The sequence below is a fragment of the Leuciscus leuciscus genome, assembly GCF_965113295.1.
Source record: "Leuciscus leuciscus genome assembly, chromosome: 13".
NCBI classification, from domain to species: Eukaryota; Metazoa; Chordata; class Actinopteri; order Cypriniformes; family Leuciscidae; genus Leuciscus; species Leuciscus leuciscus.
The window spans coordinates 37,228,462-37,241,959 of record NC_138737.1 but is presented as its reverse complement, the minus strand read 5'-3'; the positions used below and the strand labels follow the sequence as shown (position 1 = coordinate 37,241,959).

At 39.8% G+C, this 13,498-nt stretch overlaps 1 long non-coding RNA gene across 1 annotated transcript; it reads left to right on the top strand.

Annotated features, from left to right (window-relative positions):
• The first annotated feature begins 631 nt into the window (after window positions 1-631).
• LOC309511974 lies at window positions 632-1,881 on the top strand. The gene is made up of 2 exons (XR_014210841.1): window positions 632-1,564; window positions 1,637-1,881. It is a non-coding gene; the product is annotated as an uncharacterized lncRNA (long non-coding RNA).
• Window positions 1,882-13,498: the final 11,617 nt, after the last annotated feature.

Genomic DNA, 13,498 nt, shown 5'->3' with positions numbered 1-13,498 from the left:
TCTCCCTCCTTTGGTGGTTCTGGATATCCTAGGTATGACCAAAAGCCTTGAATTTAGTGATCTTAAAGAGCGCGATGGATTATAGGGCGATAGAAGATCCGTTAAATAGACTGGAGCTAAGCCGTTTAGGGCTTTATAAGTCAGTAGCAATACCTTGTAATTAATACGGAACTTTATAGGTAACCAATGCAGTGATGATAAAATCGGTGTTATATGATCATATTTTCTTGATCTCCTAAGAACTCTAGCGGCGGCATTTTGGACTAACTGTAGCTTGTTTATTGAGGATGCAGGACAACCAGCTAATAAAGCATTACAGTAATCCAGTCTCGAGGTCATGAATGCATGAACTAACTTTTCTGCATCAGAAACTGATAGCATATTACGTAGCTTAGCAATGTTTCTAAGGTGGAAAAAGGCTGTTTTTGTAACATATGAAATATGATTTTCAAAAGACAGGTTGCAATCGAGTATAACACCCAGGTCTTTTACTGTAGAGGATAAAGTAACAGGACATCCTATGATGTTAAAGTTGTATTGTGCGAGGTTTTGTGGGCGGTTTTTTGAACCGATAAGTATTACCTCTGTCTTGTCTGGATTTAATAAAAGAAAATTACGCGTCATCCAATCTTTTATATCTTTAACTAGGGTTGGGCATCGAGAACCGGTTCCAACTGGGAACCGTTTAAAAAATAACGATGCCATTGGAATCGTTTAGAAAATTTGTTTTCGATTCCGATCATCGGTTCCAAACGCGCAAGTTTTGGTTTCCATAGTGGCCACTGGATTTCCGGAAGTGCTTGCCGCGCCCGCTTGTTCTGTTGCAGGCATGGAGCACGGTAAGCGGCGCTCAAAAGTGTGGCTTTATTTCACCTTAAAAAAGCCTGGGTCGGCAGAGTGCAACACATGTGACAAACTTATTTCTTGCACGGGCGGATGCACTACAAATATGACTAAACACCTAACGTTACGCCTGCATGGTGTACAAAATTTACAAGGAGTGTAGCGTGTTCGACATATGTCCACTGTCTCTGCGCGCTGGTCCACTGTCTCGTCCTCCTCAGGCAACCCTGCGCGACCAACGTTAGTAACGTTGCCAGGATCGAGTGCAAAATAATTAATCTGTAATGTTTTTTATTTTGAATAGAAATCATCACTCATAAAGCGTCATTCACGTCTTCTCCGGTTTATTTGTGTTCACATACATGCAATAAACAGCATCCGCCAGGGCTCTTAATTCAATGGTGCGCATATTTGGAGAAATAATGATTTATCATCACATGTTTGTAAAATGATTCGCGTCAGTTTATGATATCAGCGCTCTCTCATTCGCTGTACAGCTGTCAATCATCTCACGTGGACCAACGTGATATGAGGTATTTTTTTTTAAATGAATAGAGAATGTTTATAGTATACGTGTTAAGCAAGGTAGCTATTAGCTGCATATAAAATGCTAAATATAACATATTTCAACATCTTTTTTTTTTTACTTAAAACCATTTTAAACCGCGACCGGAATATGATACAAATCAATGGTGTTTTAAAGTGAGCTTTTATACATTGAGTTAGTTATGTCCAGAGAGTCCAGACCAGGGTGCAAGTTCTGCATAAATCTGTTTTTTGGTCTGGTGCAGAGGCATTCCTAATTTTCTCCCACGTGGGCTGCAGCTCCCAAAACTAAAACTAAATCAAAATAAAATGTTCCTCTGTGAAATGAGCCTGTGACAGGTTTTGACTCCACCCCTCAAAGAATCGGAATCGAGAATCGAAAAGAACCGAAATCGAAATGAAGAATCGGAATCGGAATCAGAATCGTTCAAATCAAAACGATGCCCAACCCTATCTTTAACACACTCTGTCAATTTGGAAAATGTAGCGTTTTCATCCGGCCGTGATGAAATATATATTTGAGTGTCATCAGCATAACAATGGAAACTAATCCCATGTTTCCTTATAATATTTCCAAGTGGCATCATATATATTGAAAATAACAGAGGGCCTAATACAGATCCCTGCGGCACTCCATAGTTTACTGGAGTTATGATCGATTTTTCTCCATTTAAATAGACAAAATGGTAGCGGTCAGATAGGTATGATTTGAACCAGCTTAGTGCTTGTCCTTGAACACCAGTATCATTTTGTAGTCGATCTAAGAGTATTGTGTGATCTATAGTATCGAACGCAGCACTAAGATCAAGTAAAACTAGTATATACAGCCTTGGTCAGAAGCTAAAAGTAAATCATTTGTGATTTTAACGAGCGCAGTTTCAGTGCTATGATGCGGTCTGAATCCAGACTGAAACTTTTCATAGATATCATTTTGTTGCAAGAAAGATCCCAGTTGAGCGGACACCACTTTTTCTAATATTTTAGACATAAATGGAAGATTTGAAATGGGTCTATAATTTGCTAGATTATTATGATCTAATTGTGGTTTCTTAATGAGAGGTTTTATAACTGCCAGTTTAAATGTTCTTGGAACATGACCTAAAGATAAAGATGAGTTAATAATATTGAGGAGAGGCTCTTCCACTACAGGTAACACTTCTTTCAGTAGTTTAGTTGGTATAGGATCTAATAAACATGTTGTTGTTTTAGATGAAGTGATAAGTTTATTTAACTCTTTTTGTTCTATAGTTGTAAAGCACTGTAATTGTTCTTTCGGGGTGATAATTGAAGCTGAATTATAAGGCGCGATTGAAGATTGAACGTTTATAATTGTGGTTCTGATGCTTTCTATTTTCTCAGTGAAGAAGTTCATGAAATCATTACTACTGAACTGTAACGGGATATTTTGTTCGGGTGACGTCTGTTTATTTGTTAGTCTAGCCACGGTGTTAAATAGAAACCTTGGATTGTTTTGGTTGTTTTCTATTAGTTTGCGGAGGTGCTCAGCCCTGGCAGCTTTTAGGGCCTTTTTATAACGCGACATACTGTCTTTCCACGCGATTCTAAAGACCTCTAAATTAGTTTGTTTCCATTTACGCTCTAAAATACGGGTTTCTCTCTTTAAAACATGCGTAGTATTGTTATACCATGGTGCTTTATTTTTCTCTCTGACCTTTTTTAATTTAATAGGTGCAACCACATCCAATGTTCTAGAGAGAATGGTGCTCATAGTGCTAGTTAGTTCTTCTAGTTCATCTGTTTGTTTGGGTTCAGGCAGCAGCTGAGACAGATTAGATAAGCAATTTGAGAAGTTATCTATGGTGGATGGGAGGATTGTTCTGCCTGGTTGATAACGCGACGCCGCATGACATATTACAGCAGTACGTAATATGCAAGTTACCATGTAGTGATCAGTGACTACGGTAGCCAAGGCTAGAGATAATAGGGATGTTTTTCTAACATCTAAGAGCGTAACATTTAGTACAAGTACTTCAAATGAAATAAACTTATAACCCGTTTTCTGAGTAACATTTAGAATATCTTTATAAATGGTTGCAACACCTCTGCCACGGCCAATCAGACGGGGCTCATGCTTATAACAGTTTCCAGGAGGAGTAGACTCATTAATACCGAAATAATCAATCAATCATTCAAGAGTAAGTGCTAAATACTAGGGGTGGCACGGTTCACAAAACCCACGGTTCGGTTCGTATCACGGTTTTAGGGTCACGGTTTTCGGTTCTGTACGGTTCTTGTTGTTGTTTTTTCTTTTAATCTTTAACACTCCAAAAATTTACTTCAGCATATGATATATAGCTGAATTATCTAATTATTAATTTATTTATTTCATAAATGGGGTGTGTTTGCAAAACGCAGCTTCTCATTTCCCGTGGGCTGTGTCGGTCGGACAGTTATTTGTCACCAGTTTTGCCAGGGTTGATATTATGTCCCAGCACGGATGTACCAATACAAATAAATAAAACATTTCCAGTTAACTAGCAAAGTATTCGTTTCGTTCGTTTGTTAAATAAGAAGCAATCTAGCGCTGAAATGTGTTTTTTTTAATCAAGTGATCAAAGTGCTCGTTGCCGTTGCGATCAGTGGCGCTGATACAGTGTTCTCGTGGCTCGCGCACACACCGCAGCGGCCGCACATTCTTCACTCAGACGCGCGCTTCAGTCCGTTGAGGAGACTCTAGGCTACTCTATTCGTTCCGATGAAATCACAAAACAAAATTCATACAAATCTGTCCCTGCTTGATATACAACCGCTGATAAACATAATCGGTTTTGATGAAAAAGAAAAATATATACGAGTGCAGATTAGAACTCAGAACCTTTGACACGCTTGGCAAGTTCTGCCACTGGACCATTAAAGTACATACCGGTACGTGGAACAGTCGATCTATGTAGCCTATTTATTCACGTGAAAAAAACAACATATAGCCTAGTGGAGTTGATCTCATTAAATGTCTAAGTAAACCCAGTGTACTATTTAAATCGATTGCTGGACATTGTAATGTTATTCTACATTTGTCTGATTTATGATTTAGCATTGTATTAGCAGTAGCACGGGCACAAGGCAACATTGCGCATGCGTCGAACCGTGCGAACCGCGCGACGCACACACGCACCGAACCGAGACAAGCGAACCGAACGGTTCGGATGTTTTTTCATGTACCGTGCCACCCCTACTAAATACACTATTTCACACAGAGTACTATTGCTGACCTTGGATAACAATATATCTTATTGCAGGCAAAAGATGACCATCATTGGCTTTTCTTGACAAAGAATAATTGAAATAAAACTCAAGGAACTAAGCATGTTGTCTTGTCTTCTATTCATTTAATGAAGGTTTTTGTTTAAAAAAAAAAAAAAAAAAATGGTGTTCCACAATTCTGTCCCGTGCAGCTCTGCCACTAGGTTGGTCCAAGTGCACTGGCTGGAGGTCATCATCAGGCTGCACCTCCACCACAGGGGTCCTCTCCTTTCTGATGGTGGCACTATTGTGGAGTATGGCACATGCAACAATAATGTCACAGGCCCTGTCAGGTGCAACCCTCAGACACTGAAATCTTTCCTTTAGTTGCCCAAAGGTCATTTCAATGCGTGCCCTTGTCCTGGCTAGAGCTGCATTGAAACGGGTTTGGGTCAGGGAATGGCGTCATGAAATACTGCCTGCAGGTATAGCCCCTGTCACCAAGCAGGATCCCGTCGTAAGCACCTGGAAAAATGCAGTTTTTTTAGGCTCAGAATAAATGTATGTAATACAGTGAGCTTGATATTAAATATTTCCTTACCACGTTCAAATAATGTGCATAAATGTGACTCTCTGAAAATCCTGGAGTCATGCACAGAACCAGGCCATTTTGCTTCCACATTTGTGATGTAGGACATGGAGTCACACACCATCTAAGATATTTTTAATCAGTCAACTGCATACTTTTTGATTACATTACTTTTTGTATTATTTGATATATTCTGGACTCGCTTCTCCAAGGTAAATGGTGAATTGTTTGATGTCAGGCTGCATGCTCAGAAAGCGGCAGTGGATTGTGCAGCGTGAGACCAGCTTCAGCGACAGGTTCTTGTCGTAAAAACGGACAAGACATGGCTGCGAAAGACTTCCCGTATCACCTCCGCTTATAAAGCCGGGATCTAATCCTGTTAACATGAAATAAGCCTGCTCCCGAGCAGGTTTAAGCTTGGGCACCTGTTGCTATGACAGCAAGTCCAGGATGAGCGTCGAAGAACCAAACAATCCAAGATCATGCCAAATCTCCAACAATCAAATCCAGCTAACTGAGTTAGCGACGTACGAAGAACGGGCCCCTGGGGCCTGTTTCAGAAAGGAGGTTCAACTGAGTTGACTTACCCTGAGATGGGAAACTCTGAGTTTTCGGTTACAGAACAGCGGAAATTAGTTAGTTCAATCAACTCTGAGTTGACTGACTCTGAGTTAAGCGCGTGCACCACCACTATAAAAAGCCATTATCAATGGAGTGCAGATATTATGAGTCACCATGGTAACAGCGCCAGACAAAAAGAGGTCTGCATATTTCTCACCAGCTTCTGCAAGCGTACGAAGACATATTATAATTTTTTTAAATATCGGCTGCAGCAGCGAAGGACAACTAGAGTTAGCTAGGGAGAAAATAGTTGCTCGAGTCAATGCGTATGTTTACATTTTAATTAGTTATACAGTGTTGGGTGTAATTAATTGAAAACCTGCTCCCGGCCAGGTTAGGTTCACAGAGTCAGTTACCATGGTAACTGACTCTGAGTATAAGTTACCTCTCTTTCAGAAACGGGCTTGACTTACTCTGCTTTCTCAGGTTTAACATACCTCCCATTCTGAAACAGAAAACCCAGAGTTTCCCTCATTTCAGGGTTAACATACTCTGAGTTTTCACTTAACCTCCTTTCTGAAACAGGCGCCCCTGGTCTTTTCACGATCGGATAGCTATCCGATCTGAGAAAACGCATGAAGTGGCCAGGTGTAAACAGCCCCAGAAATCATTCTAATATTCTGATTTATTATGAGTGTTGGAAACAGTTCTGCTGCCTAATATATTTGATGAATAAAAGGTTAAAAAGAACTGCATTTATTAAAAAATATATATAATTTCTAATACAACAACCTTTATTTTTGTCATAAAGGTTGTTGTATTACAACCTTAAGAATCTTTATTCTTAAATATAAGAATAAAGATTTTTCTTGGCAAGATAACTGGTGTCCAGTCCCGTGAATCAAATAATAACGGGGAAAAGGCTACAGCATCAAATTAAATTTACAAAAGTAAAGTCTACTTTAAAGGTGACATATTATGCCCCTTTTCACAAGATGTAATATAAATCTATGGTGTCCCCAGAAAGTGTCTGTGACATTTCAGCTCAAAATACCCCCAGATCATTTATTATAGCTTGTCAAATTTGACCCTTTTTGGGTGTACCTGAGTAACAAGCGCATGTCATTCAGTGAAATGCCACAACACACTTAGCCTATATTGTTAGATTTTTTGAAAAATAAGTAGATGTTGTGAATAATTGTGATTAACTTTGCTGGTCAAGCTCATTGTTTAATATAGGTGGCCAGTTGATGGCCGTCAATATAAGCTGAAGTAGAAGTTTTTGTCATTCAGTTTAATGCAAATTCTTCAAAAAACTGAATGACAGTATCTCTGTATAAATAACAATTTTAGTATCGTATTTATATTACAGATAAATTAGGAATGATTTCACTGACAAATATGTTCAACTTAATATTTTTTTATTGTTTGTTAATAGTTATAATATATAAGTTGAATCACTTATATTTCCCACAGGGGGCGCCAGAACTAAAACAACTATACAAAACAATACATTGTTGAGTGACATTTAAACTAGAAGCAGAACACTCCCCGCCAGACATCCTAAGGATGTCTCATTTAAGTCTTAATTTTCCTTAGGGAACAGAAGAACAACCTCTGTAATTGGTCTGAGATACTTTACTTCCTTTCCAGATCCATTTTTAGTAACTTTCAACTGAACCTTGCGTACTCTCCCATCAGTGCTTTAAATACTTGGGACATAAGAGCCATAGGCCACTTGTTACGAGGGCTCTGATTGTCTTTTAGAAGTACAAGATCTCCTTCTTCAAGTTTAAAAAAGGCAAGCAGTTTCAAAACATAAATCATATAGGCTAAATGGGGAATCATATTAAATACAACAACTGTGTTATATACTGCTACTGTGTATAATTTCTCCTGTTTTTGTCTACTTTATCTCTCTTTCAACACAAGAAGCACAAAGCGGGTTCAGAGGATCCTGAAGACTCCCTGCAATGACGCTGTACCCTCACCCTGAGTCTCAGCTCAAGACTATGGAGGTATTTTTGGTGCAAAACTACTGAACGCCCGTGACAGTGGAATTTGTAGTTGTAGAGAATAGCCACACATGTGTATCAGTAAATTTGAAGTCACAGAGAGAAATGTTTTAAGAGTTGCAAACTTGTAGACTTTTTTTTATCTTCCACAAACACAACACAACAGTCACACCTTCTCAAATTCTTCATTGCAGGTGCACAAATCCTATTCTACAAATCACAAATTAAGAAACTCATACGCTCACATTTTTGCTACAGTTGCTGCAGTGAATATGGTGCAAAACGCATTTACACCCCGCATCAAGAAATGTGAAGTCACGGAGAAATTTTGCTGCTCATCTGCAAATCAGTATGTGAATTCATCCAATGAGAGTTGCACACTTGTAGAATATTTTCTCACAAATGTCTTGTATATTTTTCTAGCACAAACACAAGTACATAACCACAGCTGCTTGAATCTGCTGCGACCAATCTCAAACACTGTTTTTCGCTTTCAAGTGACAAGTTTCGCCCGCTCTCCCTTTTGCACCAAGTGCACCGTGAAATGTGGGGCAAAAGTGAGTTGTGCAACTGTAGAGGCAGTGGGCGGAGCCTACATGAATATTCATGAGTTTCCCGGGCATGCGCGTGGAATTGCTCATTCTAGTTCACGCTCCTCGTTTCTCAGCAGGTTTAATGGATTATTTCAAAAAAGGTAAATATAGTTTCAGCGCGAACTTAAACTACAATTGTGTATCGTTTTGTTAAATTCCTAATCTTTTTATTATTTCGTCACTGACTGAATGATTGCTGGCATTCACTTTGTGTAGGCCTATATACAGTAGCTACAGCAAACTTCAACTCGCCGTATAAATTGCACCTTGCGAAGCTTTAAAACTGTGGCTTTTACTAATTATTATCATTTGTTGATTGCAATAAATTAAATAAACCTTCACAAATGTATCTGTGGGCTAACACTTTTTAAAATATATATAATATATCCTGGTGTGATTGTTCTTAAATTCTTGTTCGTTTAAATAAGCCAAATCATTTAAGACCAAACTCAAGCATGAATGTGTTGCTTTAATACATACGTACAATTTGGATTAAACAAAATTGTATGGACAAAAGTGGATAAATTACATTTGATACAACTAGGTTACTGTAAATGAGAAACAAAAAACACTTAACATTATTTTACGGAATATAATAAGCCACCAATTTGATGTTCTAAAAAAAAATATTTACAAACATACTGGCAAAATAATATAAAAATATTATTTTTAATGTTTTGATTGCAAGGTGTGCTTGTGCTGGTTTTGATCTAATAATATATATACACGGTTCAAAAGTATGGTATTAGTAAGGTTCTAAGGTAAGGTACCTCTAAGGTACCAAGACTACATTTATCTGAAAAACAGTAATATTGTGAAATATTTTTATCAACTGTTTTCTATTTTAATGTTTTTAAAAATATATTGTGATGGCAGAGCTCATTTTACTCTAGATTTCAGTGTCACATGAGCCTTCAGAAATCATTCTAATACTGATTTGCTGCTCAAGAAACATTTCTGATTATTATCACAGTTGAAAATGGTTCTGCTGCTTAATGAAGTGTGGAAATTGACCTTGCCTGCTATAAAAGTATAACATTTCTTAAATCATAGTGATTCCAAACTTTTGTCATGCAAATCTTAAATACCAGAATGTCATGTTTTAACATTGATCCAACAAAGTTTAAAGGTTTCATTTTCAAGAGTTCAAGTCAGAAGTAGATCATGCATTTGTATCAATGGTCATCATTGTGTATCATCCAGGCACACAGAGCAACACATAAGGTCAAAGAAAGAACATGACAACGAGAAACATCAGTATAGGGTGCAAAATGTTTATTTGGACATGGATATGGTTGTGGAGTTATTTCCCAGAGATTATTGCCAGAGATGACACAGTTGTAAAGCTTCATAAGGTAAGGTATCAGAAGAGCTTAGCAATAAATAAATTAAATGGTAATGGTTCATGTATTTAGGAATATTCTGCTCTTCTGTTGGAAATAAGTGTTGCTGTAATCATTCAGGTGTTCTGGAATTTTTGGTTTTACGGTAAAAGTGGAACGTTATTTTTATTTTATTATTTTTTTTATTTTTTTTATTGCAGTGACATTCAACAAATGATAACAAAAGACAGTTTAAAGCATTGCAATGTACAGAGGAAAAGCACAACGAAATGAACGAGTTGAAGTTTGCTGTGCTTTATATAGGCCTACACGAAGTGAATGCCAGCAATAATTTAGTCATTAACGAATGCACAAAACGTGCAAACTAATAAAAACATTATGAACTTTATGAAATGATACACAATTGTATTTTAAGTTCGCGCTGAAACTATATTTACCTTTTTTTAAATAATCCATTAAACCTGCTGAGGAGCGTGAACTAGAATGAGCAGTTCCACGCGCATGCTCTTATTCCGTAAAATAATGTTAAAGACCCACTCCGATGAAAATCATGTTTTTCTAGGTGTTAACATGTTCTTGTTGTATTTTTCTGATGTTAGAGGACATATCTTGAGAAAAATAAATTCAAAGTTGTATTTCTGAGTATTTCTGCATTCAAATGGCTGTGAATCAGTAACAGACGCTAAAATGCCGGCTAAAATAGACTGGAGTTGTGACGTAGTAACTCCACTGGGCGGGGCCACAAGCTCATACTCCCCTCCGCCCCGCCCAATCAGGTTCTGAGGAGTAGAGAAGACGATGGCGGATCAATACCTATGTGCGGTAGCGGGTTGCAATGCTAAGAGGAGAGATATTGGTATTAGCTTTCATGCTTTACCAAAACATGTTGCTGTGAGAGATGAATGGATTACGTTCCAGGGTTCCAGACTGCGACCATTTTTTGAGAATGTGCGAGTTAAAATTTTATGTGGTCGCATTTGTGCGAGTGCATGGTCATGTACTACTCAGTTAAATTCACGCATGAATTTTCCTGCATTGAACTTGTTTTAGCGCCCGCCAAAGTGAATTTTTGTCCCGCCAAAGTCTTATTTGATCGGTGAGTAATGTAGATGAACTGCTGCGCTTGTTTAAATGAAAGAACGAGCAGAGAGAGAGACCCGGACGCGCGCGCGCGCACTCTCTGTCTTCGGAGCCAGGCGAAAATGTAAACAAGACCTCACCGTCTCCAAACTAAGCGCTGTCTTGCTCTCTCTCTCCCTCGCACATATTAATCAAAATAAATCGACACGGCGATAAATGGTCGGAAGACCAAAGTTTCATGTGGAGCATTCTGAGATTTTTTATTTTTTTTCTGAATTGCCGCTGGGTGTGAATTGTGCTAAATAAGTTGCCTTATCTTCTCTGAAAAGCGTTCCGGACATTCAGCTGACATAAAACAACACTTTAATTAAACGAAAAAAACTATCCAGTGATGAAATGTTTTCTGTGTTGACAGAAAGAAAGAAAGACATAAAGAGGCTGTTGCTGCCTATGTATCTCGCTTCAGCCAACGGCTCCGCCCACAACGCAGAGGCGAATTGCTAATGAGCTACTGCCGCTCTGCTGAAGCGAAGTCCCAGAAAACGGCACAGGTTTTGTGATTTTGGCTAAAAACGGCATACTCATCATTTAAAGACCACTGAGAATGTTTAAAAATAGCTCAAAATATGATCGGAGTGGGACGATCTCCCCTGTTGTTCGGCTCAACAAGGCCGCTGTTCTGCCTAAATGTCTCAAACAGTCTTACATAATAGTCACCGACCCATTCATCTGGCCGTTGACGGCAGCAGCTTATCTTTTCAGTGTCCACACGTGCTGGAAAACACATCTCTTATTGCTCGTGCCAGGTCCAGGACAGCTCCTCTGTAATCGCCGTTTGCCCTGTCCGTCCAGTCCCTGTGCATGCGCCTGTGGTCTTCAATCTGTATTCGACCGGTCACCAGCTGCCACTTAGCGGCCCCTAGCTTCATGCCTAGCAGCCTCTTCAGCTCTTGTGTAGTGGGGCTGAATTCTTGGCAGAATTTGATCAGTTCTTCAGCAAATCTGTCCCCCGCGTCTTCAGGGTTTGGCAGAACTGTCATGCACTCTTTCAAGTCGGACCCGTTCCACGGTCTGTGCACGTAAATAGGGCCGTCAGTACCTGCTACTTCCACCATTGGCGCGGTGAAGCTCTCTGACTCGCTTTTCACCTTTGATTTTGTGTTCATCGGTCTCTTTCGTTTGCCGACCCCCTTGTCTTCGTCCGGAGTGTCGTAAACGGCGTCATCCTCTTCTTCGTCCTCCGTGTCCTCTTCACCTTCCGTGTCTACTGGTCGTGCTCGCTTGATTGGCTTTGTCGGTTTGACGGGCTTTTTTGGGCTTTTTTGCAGTCTTTACTTGCTTCTTTGGTTCTGGCTCTGTTTCGGATTCCGTCTCTGTCTCTGGCTTTGGCTGTCTCGGCGGAGAGCGGTCAAGGTCGTGGTCAAGCTTCAGGGCTGCCAATTTCTGCTCAGGGACGTGTGTCAGTCCTGCATAAGCCGGCGGAGCATTCTGCGCGCTCGGCGCACTCGGTGCCGGGTTTACATGTGGGAAAACACAAACACAAACATTCCGTTCATTAGCTGGTGTAGGTGTCACATGTCTCTCACATGCATTCATATTTTCCTCACCACATTTCCTCACGCACACGCTGTCAGGTGCCGTGGGCACAGATTTTTCACACACATCACTCTGCTTTTCATTCATAGCCATTTCTTGCTTTTTCTGCATTCTCTCTTTCTTGCTTCTTCCATCCAACATTCAACCGTTGCATCACAGTTTTTACACACATGTCTAGCGCACGCACAGCAGCCTATTGTTTTGTTGCTGCGCTTCTCAATTGACTCTTTAACCACTCTTAATCTTGTGGTGCTTAATGTTCCTTCTTTCGGAAAATCATGATGTCTTATGAGCTTCCCTATGTCTTTCAAGCCCTTTTTCCCATGATTTTTCTTCATTGCACAGTATACCGACCGGTGTGCAGTATTTACTATTAGAAATCCCCATAATGGCTATTATTCCCCTTCCTTCACTATTGCCCGTGGATTTTACTTCAGCGCGCTTACTCTGACTTTCACCGGAAATCAGGAAAGGTTTGGAATACATTTTTCTGCATACTCTCAATTGACTCCCTGGAAGTGTTCCAGTGATCAATTATTTCAGCTCCTATTAATCTCACAATAACGAGTACTCGGCTTCGGTCTGGACAATCTCTTGACCTACCCTAGGTCTCAATTTCCGTTCCCTTTTTAAAAGCCTTCTTTTCCTCGTACCACAGCTCTAGTTTCAGTTCTCAAATACAGCCACTATGGTTCATCCACAAAATTTTCATTTCCAAAATCCCCAAATGAAAAAATAAATTTGCTATCTCTTACCCAAGATTTTCTTTTGCCACCTGGGTTCTTTTCCGAATTCCAGTGGAAGTCCTCCCGGGCCTGAAGCGGCTGGTTCTCCTTCTCTGAACACTTTCGAGGTGAGACTGAAGCCTATTGCATTCAGGGCGTTTTCCCTCCACCGTCCGCTGATCAGGTCCAGAAGGCCTTTCAAGGAATATCGATCCCACTTCTGACACCAACTGTTGTGGCAGTTTAATTCACTAAACAATCATCTTTGGCATAAGAGACAGTCTGGAATCAAATGATCATTAAAAAGTAATTTAGAGGCCCAATTGCCACACAGAGGTAGACAGTACAGTCTGTGAAACAAGTGCGACCAGGAGGGAGGGGCAGGCCAGTCTTTATACTCTGTTAT